The sequence below is a fragment of the Humulus lupulus genome, chromosome 7 (assembly GCF_963169125.1).
Source record: "Humulus lupulus chromosome 7, drHumLupu1.1, whole genome shotgun sequence".
NCBI classification, from domain to species: Eukaryota; Viridiplantae; Streptophyta; class Magnoliopsida; order Rosales; family Cannabaceae; genus Humulus; species Humulus lupulus.
The window spans coordinates 4,785,424-4,796,492 of NC_084799.1; the positions used below are offsets into that span (position 1 = coordinate 4,785,424).

An 11,069-nucleotide genomic window follows, 5' to 3' on the forward strand; every position below is an offset into this window, starting at 1 on the left:
ATCAAAATATTCCTGAAGAAAACTATCCAAGATGCCCTGGGAAGCAGCCAATGGTAAATCCAGAGACTGAAGAGAGAAGTGATTCCTCCGATTCTCGGGGACCTCCAGCCCCAAGGGATGAGGACACACTACTACAAAAAGGGTTTTTTAGGACTAGCATTGCGAGTCCTAAAAATTTTTTTAGGACTCGCGGGGCGCAAGTCCTCTATTTGAGAGCCTTAAAAACTAAGGTTTTTTAGGACTCGCAAAGCGAGTCATAAAAAACTGTTTTAGGACTCGCAACGCGAGTCCTAAATAATCTGGTTGAGTGCCTTTAATTAAGTTTTTAGGACTCGAAATGCGAGTCCTAAAAAATCTGGTTGAGTGCCTTTAATTAACTTTTTAGGACTCGCTTTGTGAGTCCTAAAAGAATGTTAGTCCTAAAAAATCTGATTGAGTGCCTTTAAGTAACTTTTTAGGATTCGCAACGCGAGTCCTAAAAAATCGGGTTGAGTGCCTTTAAGTAATTTTTTAGGACTCGCAGGTAATTTTTTAGGACTCGCTTTGCATGACCTTAAAAGTAATTTTTTTTAAAAAAATAATACAGCTACAATTTTAATTTTGATTTAAAAAAATATATATATCCATTTGAGTGTCGAATATCTATCAAAAGAAATTTGAAAAGAAAATACTAAAAAAATGGCAAAAATTTTTTACGAAATATAAATTTAAAATTTCTAAACATGTATTGTAATTAGCTAGCTATAACATCATTCATTTTGCTCTAACCAATTGTAAAAATGACATTGCCCATTCTTCTCTAACTTCATCAATTTCTTGAGTAGTATATGGTTTGTCGGAGGTGAACTGAAAAAAAAACAAAAATTTAATTATAATTATGTTAGTGGTAATAAATTCAAAGCATATATAAAAATTGTACTAGATTAATACTATGTAGTTGTATATTGTTTATTACCTGTTTTGACAAGAAATGTTTGATATGAGGGGCATTGATAAGTACATTCTTCATCATCCTCATAACGTAATATCCGCAGTCGATATTGTTTGGTTGTTTATGACACTATATAAAGATTGGTAATACATGTACAATCTTAGTATTAAATATCTTACTAGCCTAGCCATCTGTCCCAATCAACACCAATATGTCAAACATGTACAATTCTTAGTATTAAGTATCTATAGAAAATCAGGCAGCATATCCCCTAATTTACTAGCCTAGTCATCTGTCACAATCAACACCAATATATCAAACAAATCAAACAGCACACAGGTTTTCATCCATATATCATCGCAGCACACAAAATTCTCAGAACCTACTTCACTAAGACATGCAAGTTCTCAATCTTCCGTTATCACCACAGCACACAGAATTCCCAGAACCTACTTCACTACGGATGAATATCTAAGATATTCAAACTCCACTAAAGTAGTACAGTTATCATTCAAAATTGTAAAATATTGAATTTTTTAAAAACTAAATCAAATGCAACATACCTCTTGCAATTAGCTACCAATCCAATGCTTTAAAACCATTCAAAATATTAACCTATTCATTTTAATCAACATTATAAAACAAGAAAAAAGTCAGATGTTGACATGCTCTTTTAAAAAAGTTAAAATCAACACAACAAATATATGCATACATACTTGTATATTCTTTTACAAGTCACACTTTATCAACAGCTATTACTTTGGAACCAACTGGATTATCAGTGTTTCCTGCAATGTTGAGCCCTGAAGTAAAGAAATCATCCGCATTGACTTCCTTTGGATCCTTGCAAAACTTCCCATTCACAAACACTGCTCAAAATGAGTAATGTTCATTAGTAACAGATAGAGGCTAGTAATTAAAAATAGTTACAAATGAAAATTATATAAAAGTGCTGTGCTAGCAGGTAATGTAAAAAAAAAAGAATGTATACATACAAGCTTTGTGGGGTTCATCTACTGCCACACAGAAGTCTTGAAGAGGACTAGGATCATAGGCAGAGGCAATGGAAGATGCCAAAGTAAATATGGCAAGTGTGAGAAGGAAATGAGCACTCTTCATTTTTTTTTTTGGTAAACTAGTTAATCTCACTTTAATCTAACCGTTTCTATAGTCACAAGTGAGAGCTATTGTAATTTAAACTGGCATGAAACCAAGTCTATTTATAGTGTGATTCTCTCTAACCTGAACCTAACTAGTCCATGTTTTCTAATCGAAGCAGACTTGGAAAAATGTAGTCTTTGGTTGTTATCTATTTAATAATGAAACAAAGAATCATTCTTCAACCACTGCGAAGAAGTTTATTTCATTTAATTTGATCATCAATCTTTTTTGCTTCATTCAATGACCAATTGCAAGGAAGTGGTCATCTTTCTCTCTAGTAGTATTACTTAGCTTTAAGTGCATTTTTAGCCACTTGTTTGATTTTAATTAGAGCTGAGAATCTATTTGATTTTATTTGTAATAAATAAGATATCACCTGCCTTTAGAATTTAGATGTGAAAACAAGACTTCTGTTAAGTAGAAACAATTCCATGTCTTGCTTTGGGAGCACTCTATAGAATTTTCACATATCCTAACTAACACATAAAATTCAAAACAACCCTTTTTTTGTCAACACACAAACAGTGCTTTTCTACCATCTCATTAAATTTTCTGGCCATTTTACTACATTTATTCTCTAAAAGAAATGTGCTAAATTAGTTAAGTTGTTCTTAAAATGTCATTTAGGACCAACAAAAGATGAGCTATAATAGTTCTTTCCTTCATACGAAAACTTGGACTGGTTGAGGATACCCTTTGAGGCTAATTAAGTTGTAGCAAAAAAATTAAAGAAGTGGCATTTAGCATATTCAACTACAGGTTCTCTCATTCCAACTATGATTTGCTTACATATGCAAATTTACTACTTCTAGATCTAGACATGATTAGATATATATATAGTAATAAAATATTTAATTTTTTAATAGTTGCAAGCCATGAAATATCTCTATCTTCATTACAAATCTTGCTTTTTATCTATTTATTATATTTATCTGCATTGAATAAACAACCATCATTTTCCTGTGGATAAAAGTCTCAACTGGTTCATATTCAACTGGGAAGTACAAAGAGAAGAATTTATGACCGTTGGTATCTGAATTTGTGAGTTGATTCATGTGTATTTTTCTGTTCATGGGTCTTAGTTTAAAACTACACAAACACTATTTAAATTATTATTGAGTTTCAGGATGTTAATTAAACAATGTTAGTCCTTTGAAAGTTATGTATATAATCTTATTGACATCAATCTTGATCATGGTATATGTTTCAATTAATAACAAATTGATCTATTACTTTCCCTGTTTACGTTTCTGGTCTCAATACTATAATTTTTTCATTTCTACACAACAAGTTCACATCAAGTGTAACCACTAAGCACAGTATTTACATCAGGGAGTGTCATTTCAATAAGATTGATTAAAACCAATCCTCATTGGCATGCATTAGTGTCTCTCATGCCAGCAGTACGTAGTTATACCCTCTTATATTATCACTTTAATCCAGAGAAAAAATAATGACCATTCACTGTTGTCTATGGAATCCAATGATAGAACATAAACAAAAGTCAGATTCCCTGTAAAGTATCAATTTTCATGCTTGTGACCCTCTTTTTTTATCACCCAAATCAACCACAATATTGAAAATAGTGCACTAATAAGCTTTAAAACAATATTTCTTCTTTAGCCCCAACACACACACACATACATGTTCAAAATGATACACTTTATATTGTAACTTATATGCCTTAAATCTCCATCGATCTGTGCGTTTCTTATTCCTTTCACTATAATTTTTTTTTCTTTTTATTCACAAAACTGGATCCCACAGTTTGAGAATGTAACCTCAATGGCATGTTTTCAGGCTCGTTCAGTGCACAACTCTGTTATGGAACTAGTGTACTATACAGTATATATATATACATAACAGGATATATATATAAGCAAAGATGTGTGGTGTATATATATATAAAAGCAAAGAAATATATACCTGGAAATCATCGAAGCACGCCGAGAGACGGAACCGTGAGCAACCAGCACCCCACGCCAAGAAGCACGCTGTCGGCGAGACTGCTGAAGCCGAGAACCCACCTGCCGTCGACGCCGTTCACCACCGTCACTGCCGTTCCCCTACAGCCGCCGTTCACCTCTCTACCAGCCCTAAATGTTGTGATTTTGAATAAATCCCCAAATGTATTACTGATAGTGCTCTATTGTGTTAACCCGAAAATTTCAAAAAATTTGATAGCTTTTTTAAGTGTTTTATATAATAATTTTAAAGACTTTCTTTGGGAGTTCTTAATACTCTTTTAGGACTCGCAGCGAGTCCTAAAAGAGTAGTAAGGACTCCCAAAGCAAGTCCTTAAAATTATTAAGTAGCACACTTATTGTTTAGCTTATATTTTTTTAGGACTTGCATATTCTTTTAGGACACTCATTGCGAGTTAAGGACTCTCAAAGCAAGTCCTCAAAATTATTAAATAAAACACTTATTTTTTTAGCCCAGATTTTTTTAGGACTCGCATATTATTTTAGGACACTCATTGCGAGTCCTAAAAGAGTATTAAGGACTCCCAAAGCAAGTCCTCAAAATTATTAAATAAAACACATTTTTTTAGCCCAGATTTTTTTAGGGCTCGCATATTATTTTAGGACACTCATTGCGAGTCCTAAATTGTGTTTTTTCAGGACTCTCAATAAGTGTCCTAAAACTCTAAAAATATTTTTAAGGACTTGCATTTAGGTGCGTGTCCTAAAAAAGTGTCCCGTAAAGGGTATTTTGTAGTAGTGACATGTACTATAATCCTGAACGGTACGTCTCCATTGTGGAACTTGAAAACCAACAGCTGAAAAAATAATTGGTCGAGGCCAATAAGTGGAACAAGGAATTGGCTAGGTTAGCCGCGAAGGCCAAGGCGGCTCAGCCCCCACCTCCGCGTGAGAACCAAGCTCCACCTCCGAGGGACGTGCATGTTCCTCCCCGCAGGCCTCGTGGACGACCTCGAAAAAATTCTGCCACAAGGAGACCAGAGCAACCTCCGGCATCAGCAGAGCAATCCGCTCCCTCGAGACCCCAAAGAAGTACTCGAGCTAGGGCTTCGGTTAATTCAACTACGGAGGTACCAATGGGAACTGGGAATAACCGAGCCCCTACAGAGGCTCAGACTCAAATCCCTCGTAACACGCAGAATGTTACCAACCCAACACGGGCGAACTTAGGATCGTCTAGGCCTCGAAATGGGTGGCAGCCACCGTCACCCATACGATTCCCTCCATCGCCTATAAGATACCCTTCACCGCCTCGCAGGAATGCTCAGCCAGTTCAAGGTGATGAGGAAAGGCGTGCAGGGAGAAAATAAGGAAATAGAGAAGCCTTCAGGGAACGGAGAGGCGCCCAGCCTACAAGAAGTCAAATGCCTCGGTCTCGCACTGCGGAGACGAGGTAGCATGAAAGAGATCTGTCTCGAAATAATCATGCAACGAGCCTTGCCAGTGATGATTCAGGAGACACTAGATCAGTCAGCGTGTATGATCAAGGTCGAGGAAATACTGGAAACCATAGGAACCGCTCCGACCTGCGGGAGCATCTGAATCAGAATCGGGGTAGTGGTAATCCATCGAACTCGGACCTGAGAGATCGCCTAAATGGGCGCAAAGATCCCCTGCGAAGGCGTGAGCCTGGAATTATGATCAATGATAGCCAATTTCAGGCAAGACCCCTTGCGGACCTTGTCCAAGAAAAAACTGATCAACTGGAAAAGGCCTTTAGGCTCCTGCAAAATGAGCGAGGTCGGAGTCGGGATGAGGATTCTGACGAAGAGCTCGAACCATTCGCTCCCCACATTTCCAACACTCTGTTTCCTCAAGGGTTTCAGATCCCTCATGTCCTGCCTTTTGAGGGGAAGCCCGACCCGTACAGCCATCTGAGTACATTTAATACCATAATGAGAGCAAATAATGTGGGATACGAGCTCAGATGCATGTTATTTCCAGCATCGCTTACAGGACCAGCAAAAAGCTGGTTCGAGAAATATAAAAAGACATTTGATCACTTATTGGGATCAGCTATCAAAGGATTTCAAGAAACAGTTCAGAGCCATGATCGGGGTAAGACCCGAGGCATCAACTCTGACCAATGTTCGGCAACAGCTAGGCGAGACGTTGAAAAGCTACCTTACGAGGTTTAATTTGGAAGTTTCCCGAGCTCGAAATGTGGATGACAGCGGTCATCTAATGGCTATCCAATCTGGAGTAATGCCAGGAAGTCCTCTATGGGATGATATGTAGAGAAAACCGGTGAGGTCCTTAACCGAGTTTAATAAGCGAGCTCAGAGGTTTGTCAATGTAGAGGAGGCGAGGTCAACACTGAATATGACTTCTTAGCCCGTAACTACAACGATAAACGTAAACTCTGCCTCAACCTTGGTGGACCCACCAGTTTCAAAGCCTACTGTGGAAATCCCTTCCAAAAGAAAGAAGAACGAAGGGAGTAACCCCGAGGCCGAAGGGGGAAAGAAGAAGAATGGGGAAAGGTATTTCTCCGTGTACAAAGTGTACACTGAGCTCAGCGAGTCTCGGGAGAATATATACATGGCTAATGAAAACCAAGTCCCTTTCAGGCGTCCAGACCCCATGAGAAATCAGAAGTCCAAGAGGGACTCCAGCAAGTACTGTTGATTTCACAGAGACACTGGGCACACTACTGATGAGTGCAGGCAGTTGAAGGACGAGATCGAAGGATTGATCTTGAGAGGTTATTTCAGACAGTATGTCAAAAACCAGAGTAATAATCAGGCTTCTACTAGCCAGAGGGCAGCTGCACCACAACCTGCCCAAAACAACAATTCCCAAGCAAGGGAAGAAGATAGGCCCCCTCCAATTGATGGAGAAGACGTGATAACCATCTCGGGCGGGCCTCACCTCGCAGGGATGGGCAGGAATGCCCAAAAGCGATATGTGAATGAGCTAAAAACTGGGGATGGGTCTCCTTATGAACCCGAACCTAGAGCTCCAAAAAGCCAAAAGATTGAATCTCAGCCGATAACCTTTACTGAGGACAACGCGTCCCATGTTCAGTTTCCTCACCATGACCCACTGGTCATCACTCTCCAACTCGCGAATGAGAGAGTTCACCGAGTTCTCATAGACAATGGGAGCTCAGTGAACATTCTCTATAAAGCCACCTTAGAAAAGATGGGACTCGCGCTTCAAGACCTAAAAGCCTGTGCAACGACCTTGTACGGTTTTTCAGGAGAGGGGATTGCCTGTATGGGGTCCATCGAACTCTGGGTATCCTTAGGAGACTACCCGGTCTCAGTAACCAAGATGATGGAGTTTGTAGTAGTGGACCTGCCATCGGCCTACAACGTGCTGCTCGGGAGACCTGCCCTAGTAGGGATGGGGGCAGTCTTGTCTATAAGGCATCTATCCATCAAGTTCCTGACTTCTAGTGGCATCGGGACACTGAAGGGAGACCAATTAGCCAGAAGGGAATGCTATAACATTTCCGTAAGAGGAAAGAAACAGGCGAGCGAACAAGCACTCGTCGTTATCCAGAATAAGGACAGAACGGTCTTGGAGATAGATGAAGAGATCGACCCGAGAGTGGAAGAAAAAGCTAATCTCGAACCATTAGAAGAGCTCGAAGAGTCAGATCCCTCGAAAATGGTAAAGGTCGGGAAACATCTCCATGAAGAAACTAAATAGCAATTAATTTGCTTTTTGAAGAAAAACAAGGATGTCTTCGCGTGGTCACATTCAGACATGGTAGGAATAAGTTCGAATATAGTGAGCCACGCGCTAAATATCGATAAAAACTTCCCACCGAAGCAACAAAAGCAAAGACAACTGGACGACGATAGAAAAAAGGCACTGAAAGAGGAAGTCGACAGGTTAAAAGAAAACCGATTCATTAGGGATGATTTTTACCCTGATTGGGTAGCCAATCCGGTACTAGTCCCGAAGCCCAATGGGACATGGCGAACCTGCATTGACTACTCGGACCTCAACAAGGCCTGTCCAAAGGACTGCTTTCCTTTACCACGGATTGACCAGCTCGTGGATGCCACGGCAGGGCATGGACTAATGTCATTCATGGATGCCTATTCTGGATATAATCAGATTCCCATGCATGCCTCTGACCAGGAACATACGAGCTTCGTAACAGATAAAGGGTTATACTGTTATAACGTCATGCCATTCGGGCTCAAAAATGCTGGAGCCACATACCAGCGGCTCGTGAACATGATGTTCTCAGAGAAAATAGGGAACAACATGGAAGTTTATGTTGACGACATGTTAGTCAAGTCTCAACTTAACGATAACCATGTTGATGATTTCGAAGAATGCTTTGCCGTGCTCCAGATATATAACATGAAGCTTAACCCTCAGAAATGCTCCTTTGGGGTATCTTCAGGAAAATTCCTGGGTTTCATTGTAAATGCTCGAGGAATAGAAGCTAACCCAGACAAGATCCAGGTCTTGATCGATATGCCCTCACCTTGAAAACACAAAGATGTCCAGAGTTTGACCGACAGAATGGCAGCACTAACTAGGTTTATCTCGAAATCTACAGACCGTTGTCTTCCGTTTTTCAACCTGTTGAGGGGAGGCAAGAAATTTGAATGGACGGAAGAATGCGAGTTGGCCTTCCAGGAGCTCAAGAAACACCTCGCAGAACCCCCTATCTTATCAAAACCTATTACGGGAGAAGTGCTATACTTATATCTTGCCATTACCGAGCACGCCATATGCGCTGTGCTCGTGCGAGAGGAAGAAAGGGTACAAAGGCCCGCATATTACGTCAGTAAAAGGTTACTGGGGGCAGAGTCGAGATATCCCTTGATGGAAAAGCTAGCTCTCAGCTTAATTCACTCATCTCGGAAACTTCGACCCTACTTTCAAGCGCACCCCATCCATGTACTAACTGATCAACCACTAAGACAAGTCTTGTCTAAGCCAGAAGCTTTAGGTCGACTTCTTAAATGGGCAGTTGAACTCGGGCAATTCGAGATCACCTATCATCCAAGGACGACCATTAGGGCACAGGCCTTGGCAGACTTCATAGTGGAATGTACTGGCATGACCAGCGATGAAGTTATAACCCCGGCCCACGAGCTGTGGAAACTTTACATTGATGGGTCATCTAATGAAAATGGATCGGGGGCAGGAGTAATTTTGATCACTCCTGCAGGAAGCAGATTTCATTCTGCCTTGAGATTTTACTTCAACGCATCAAATAACGAGGCCGAATACAAGGCTTTACTGGCGGGACTTCCTATAGCCAAGGAGCTCAATGCTAAAGTAATGCATTGCTGCAGCGACTCCCAGCTAGTGGTTAACCAAATTTTGGGAGAGTACCAGGCTCGCGGTACAAGAATGGCAGCTTACTTAGAAAAGGCAAAATCAGCATTGGAACACTTTGATTTCTATGCGATAGAACAGGTCCCCCCAGAACAAAACTCGAATGTGGACGCCTTAGCTCGGCTCGCTACCTCCATCGAGAATGATGAGCTAAATATCGTACCAATTGAACATCTCTCGACACCTAGTATTAACGAGCCAGAACCGGAAGACGTGTGCATGTTGATTCCGAGCCTACCTGGATGACTCCGATAGTCGAATATGTTGACCCAAACTCTTAAGTCTCCTTGTTTTGATGATTAACAAATATTTGATTATTATTTGTTACTAATGATTTGTTGATTTTGTAGCAAAAACCAAAGTGAATTAGCATTTCAAAGTCAAACTTATGACCAAGGGCAAAATGGTCATTTTACCAAATTTTCCGGAAATGACCCGAAATGGATTTCAAGACTCAAGAAACTCAAGACAAAGGTTTAATTTGATTTCTTAGTCTTGTAAAGTGATTGCAAGTTTTCTTTAAGTCATAAGTATAAAATTTGGCTCACTCACGTACTAAAAATGGTGATTTTTTAAAATGAGAAATAAATATCCTAAATTCACTTTTAAGAAAATACATCTCGATACGGTCGTAACGCAATTGGAATTTTTGAAATCGGATAAACGAGATAAAAGTTATAAAGAATTGAAAAACGAGAAAATAGGCATAATTCGAATTTTGCTCTCTGTTTGTCATTCGGAATTCCGGATTGGCAACCGGAATTCCGGTTGCTTACAAACCAAAATTCCGGTTCCCCATCCGGACTTCCGGTTCGCGGCAGACAGCTTCGAAAATTAATCCCTAACGGCTATAAACGGCTAGTTTTTTCCCAAACTCTATATAAACTCGTTTTTCACTCAAAGTAGGAGGTTGGCTGAGCATTTATTACATATACCAAACCTAATCCATTGATTTCAAAGAGCTCTCAAAGTTTAACTCATCCAAACACATATTCACACACTTGAGCCAAAATTTGTATTTATTTATTCTAAGTGTGCTTGCTAATCACTCTAGGTTTCTCATTGTATTATCATACTTCTAGAGTGATTTTTGCTTGTAATATCAAACACATTCCCATATTGAGATTGAGGTGAGGTTGGCACCGGTTTTGTAAACAACCCGGTTAGAGTGAGATTGGCACTTCAACAATCCGAAAAAGAGGTTGGTAGTCCTTGGTGGTGGAAAACTATTGTAAAAGGTTTGGAAATACCTTGGTGAAAAATTCCCGACTGTAAGGGTTAGTCAAGCCCGCTAACTTGGCTCGATAGTTGAACTCAAGGCTAGGTCCATAGCTTTGAAGACCAAGGACGTAGGTGGCTTAGTTCTACCGAACCTTGTAAAATTCGAGATTTTGCAATTTCTTAACCTTCAACTCTTTACATTACAAGTTTGATTATTTGCTATATCTATTTGATTGCCATATTATTTGCTTTTACTTGATAAATTTGATTTATTGCATAATTTGGCATATTAAGTTCTAAATTTCCAAAATTAGTTTAAATTTCCAATTCACCCCCCCTCTTGGAAACATATCTTGGGTTAATAGAATATCTCAAGACCGGCATCCTTCTGAAAGATCGGAACCGGGCTCGAAAGTTGTGTATCAAATCCCCCGTTACACCATTATGGATAGAAGGCT

General features: G+C 39.7%; 1 long non-coding RNA gene across 1 annotated transcript; it reads right to left on the reverse strand.

Moving 5' to 3' along the window:
- Positions 1 to 628: 628 nt before the first annotated feature.
- Positions 629 to 1,674, reverse strand: LOC133789373 (uncharacterized). Its single transcript, XR_009873542.1, has 3 exons — positions 1,648 to 1,674; positions 1,495 to 1,546; positions 629 to 846 (listed from the first exon to the last, which is right to left on the reverse strand). It is a non-coding gene; the product is annotated as an uncharacterized LOC133789373 (long non-coding RNA).
- Between the last annotated feature and the right edge of the window lie 9,395 nt (positions 1,675 to 11,069).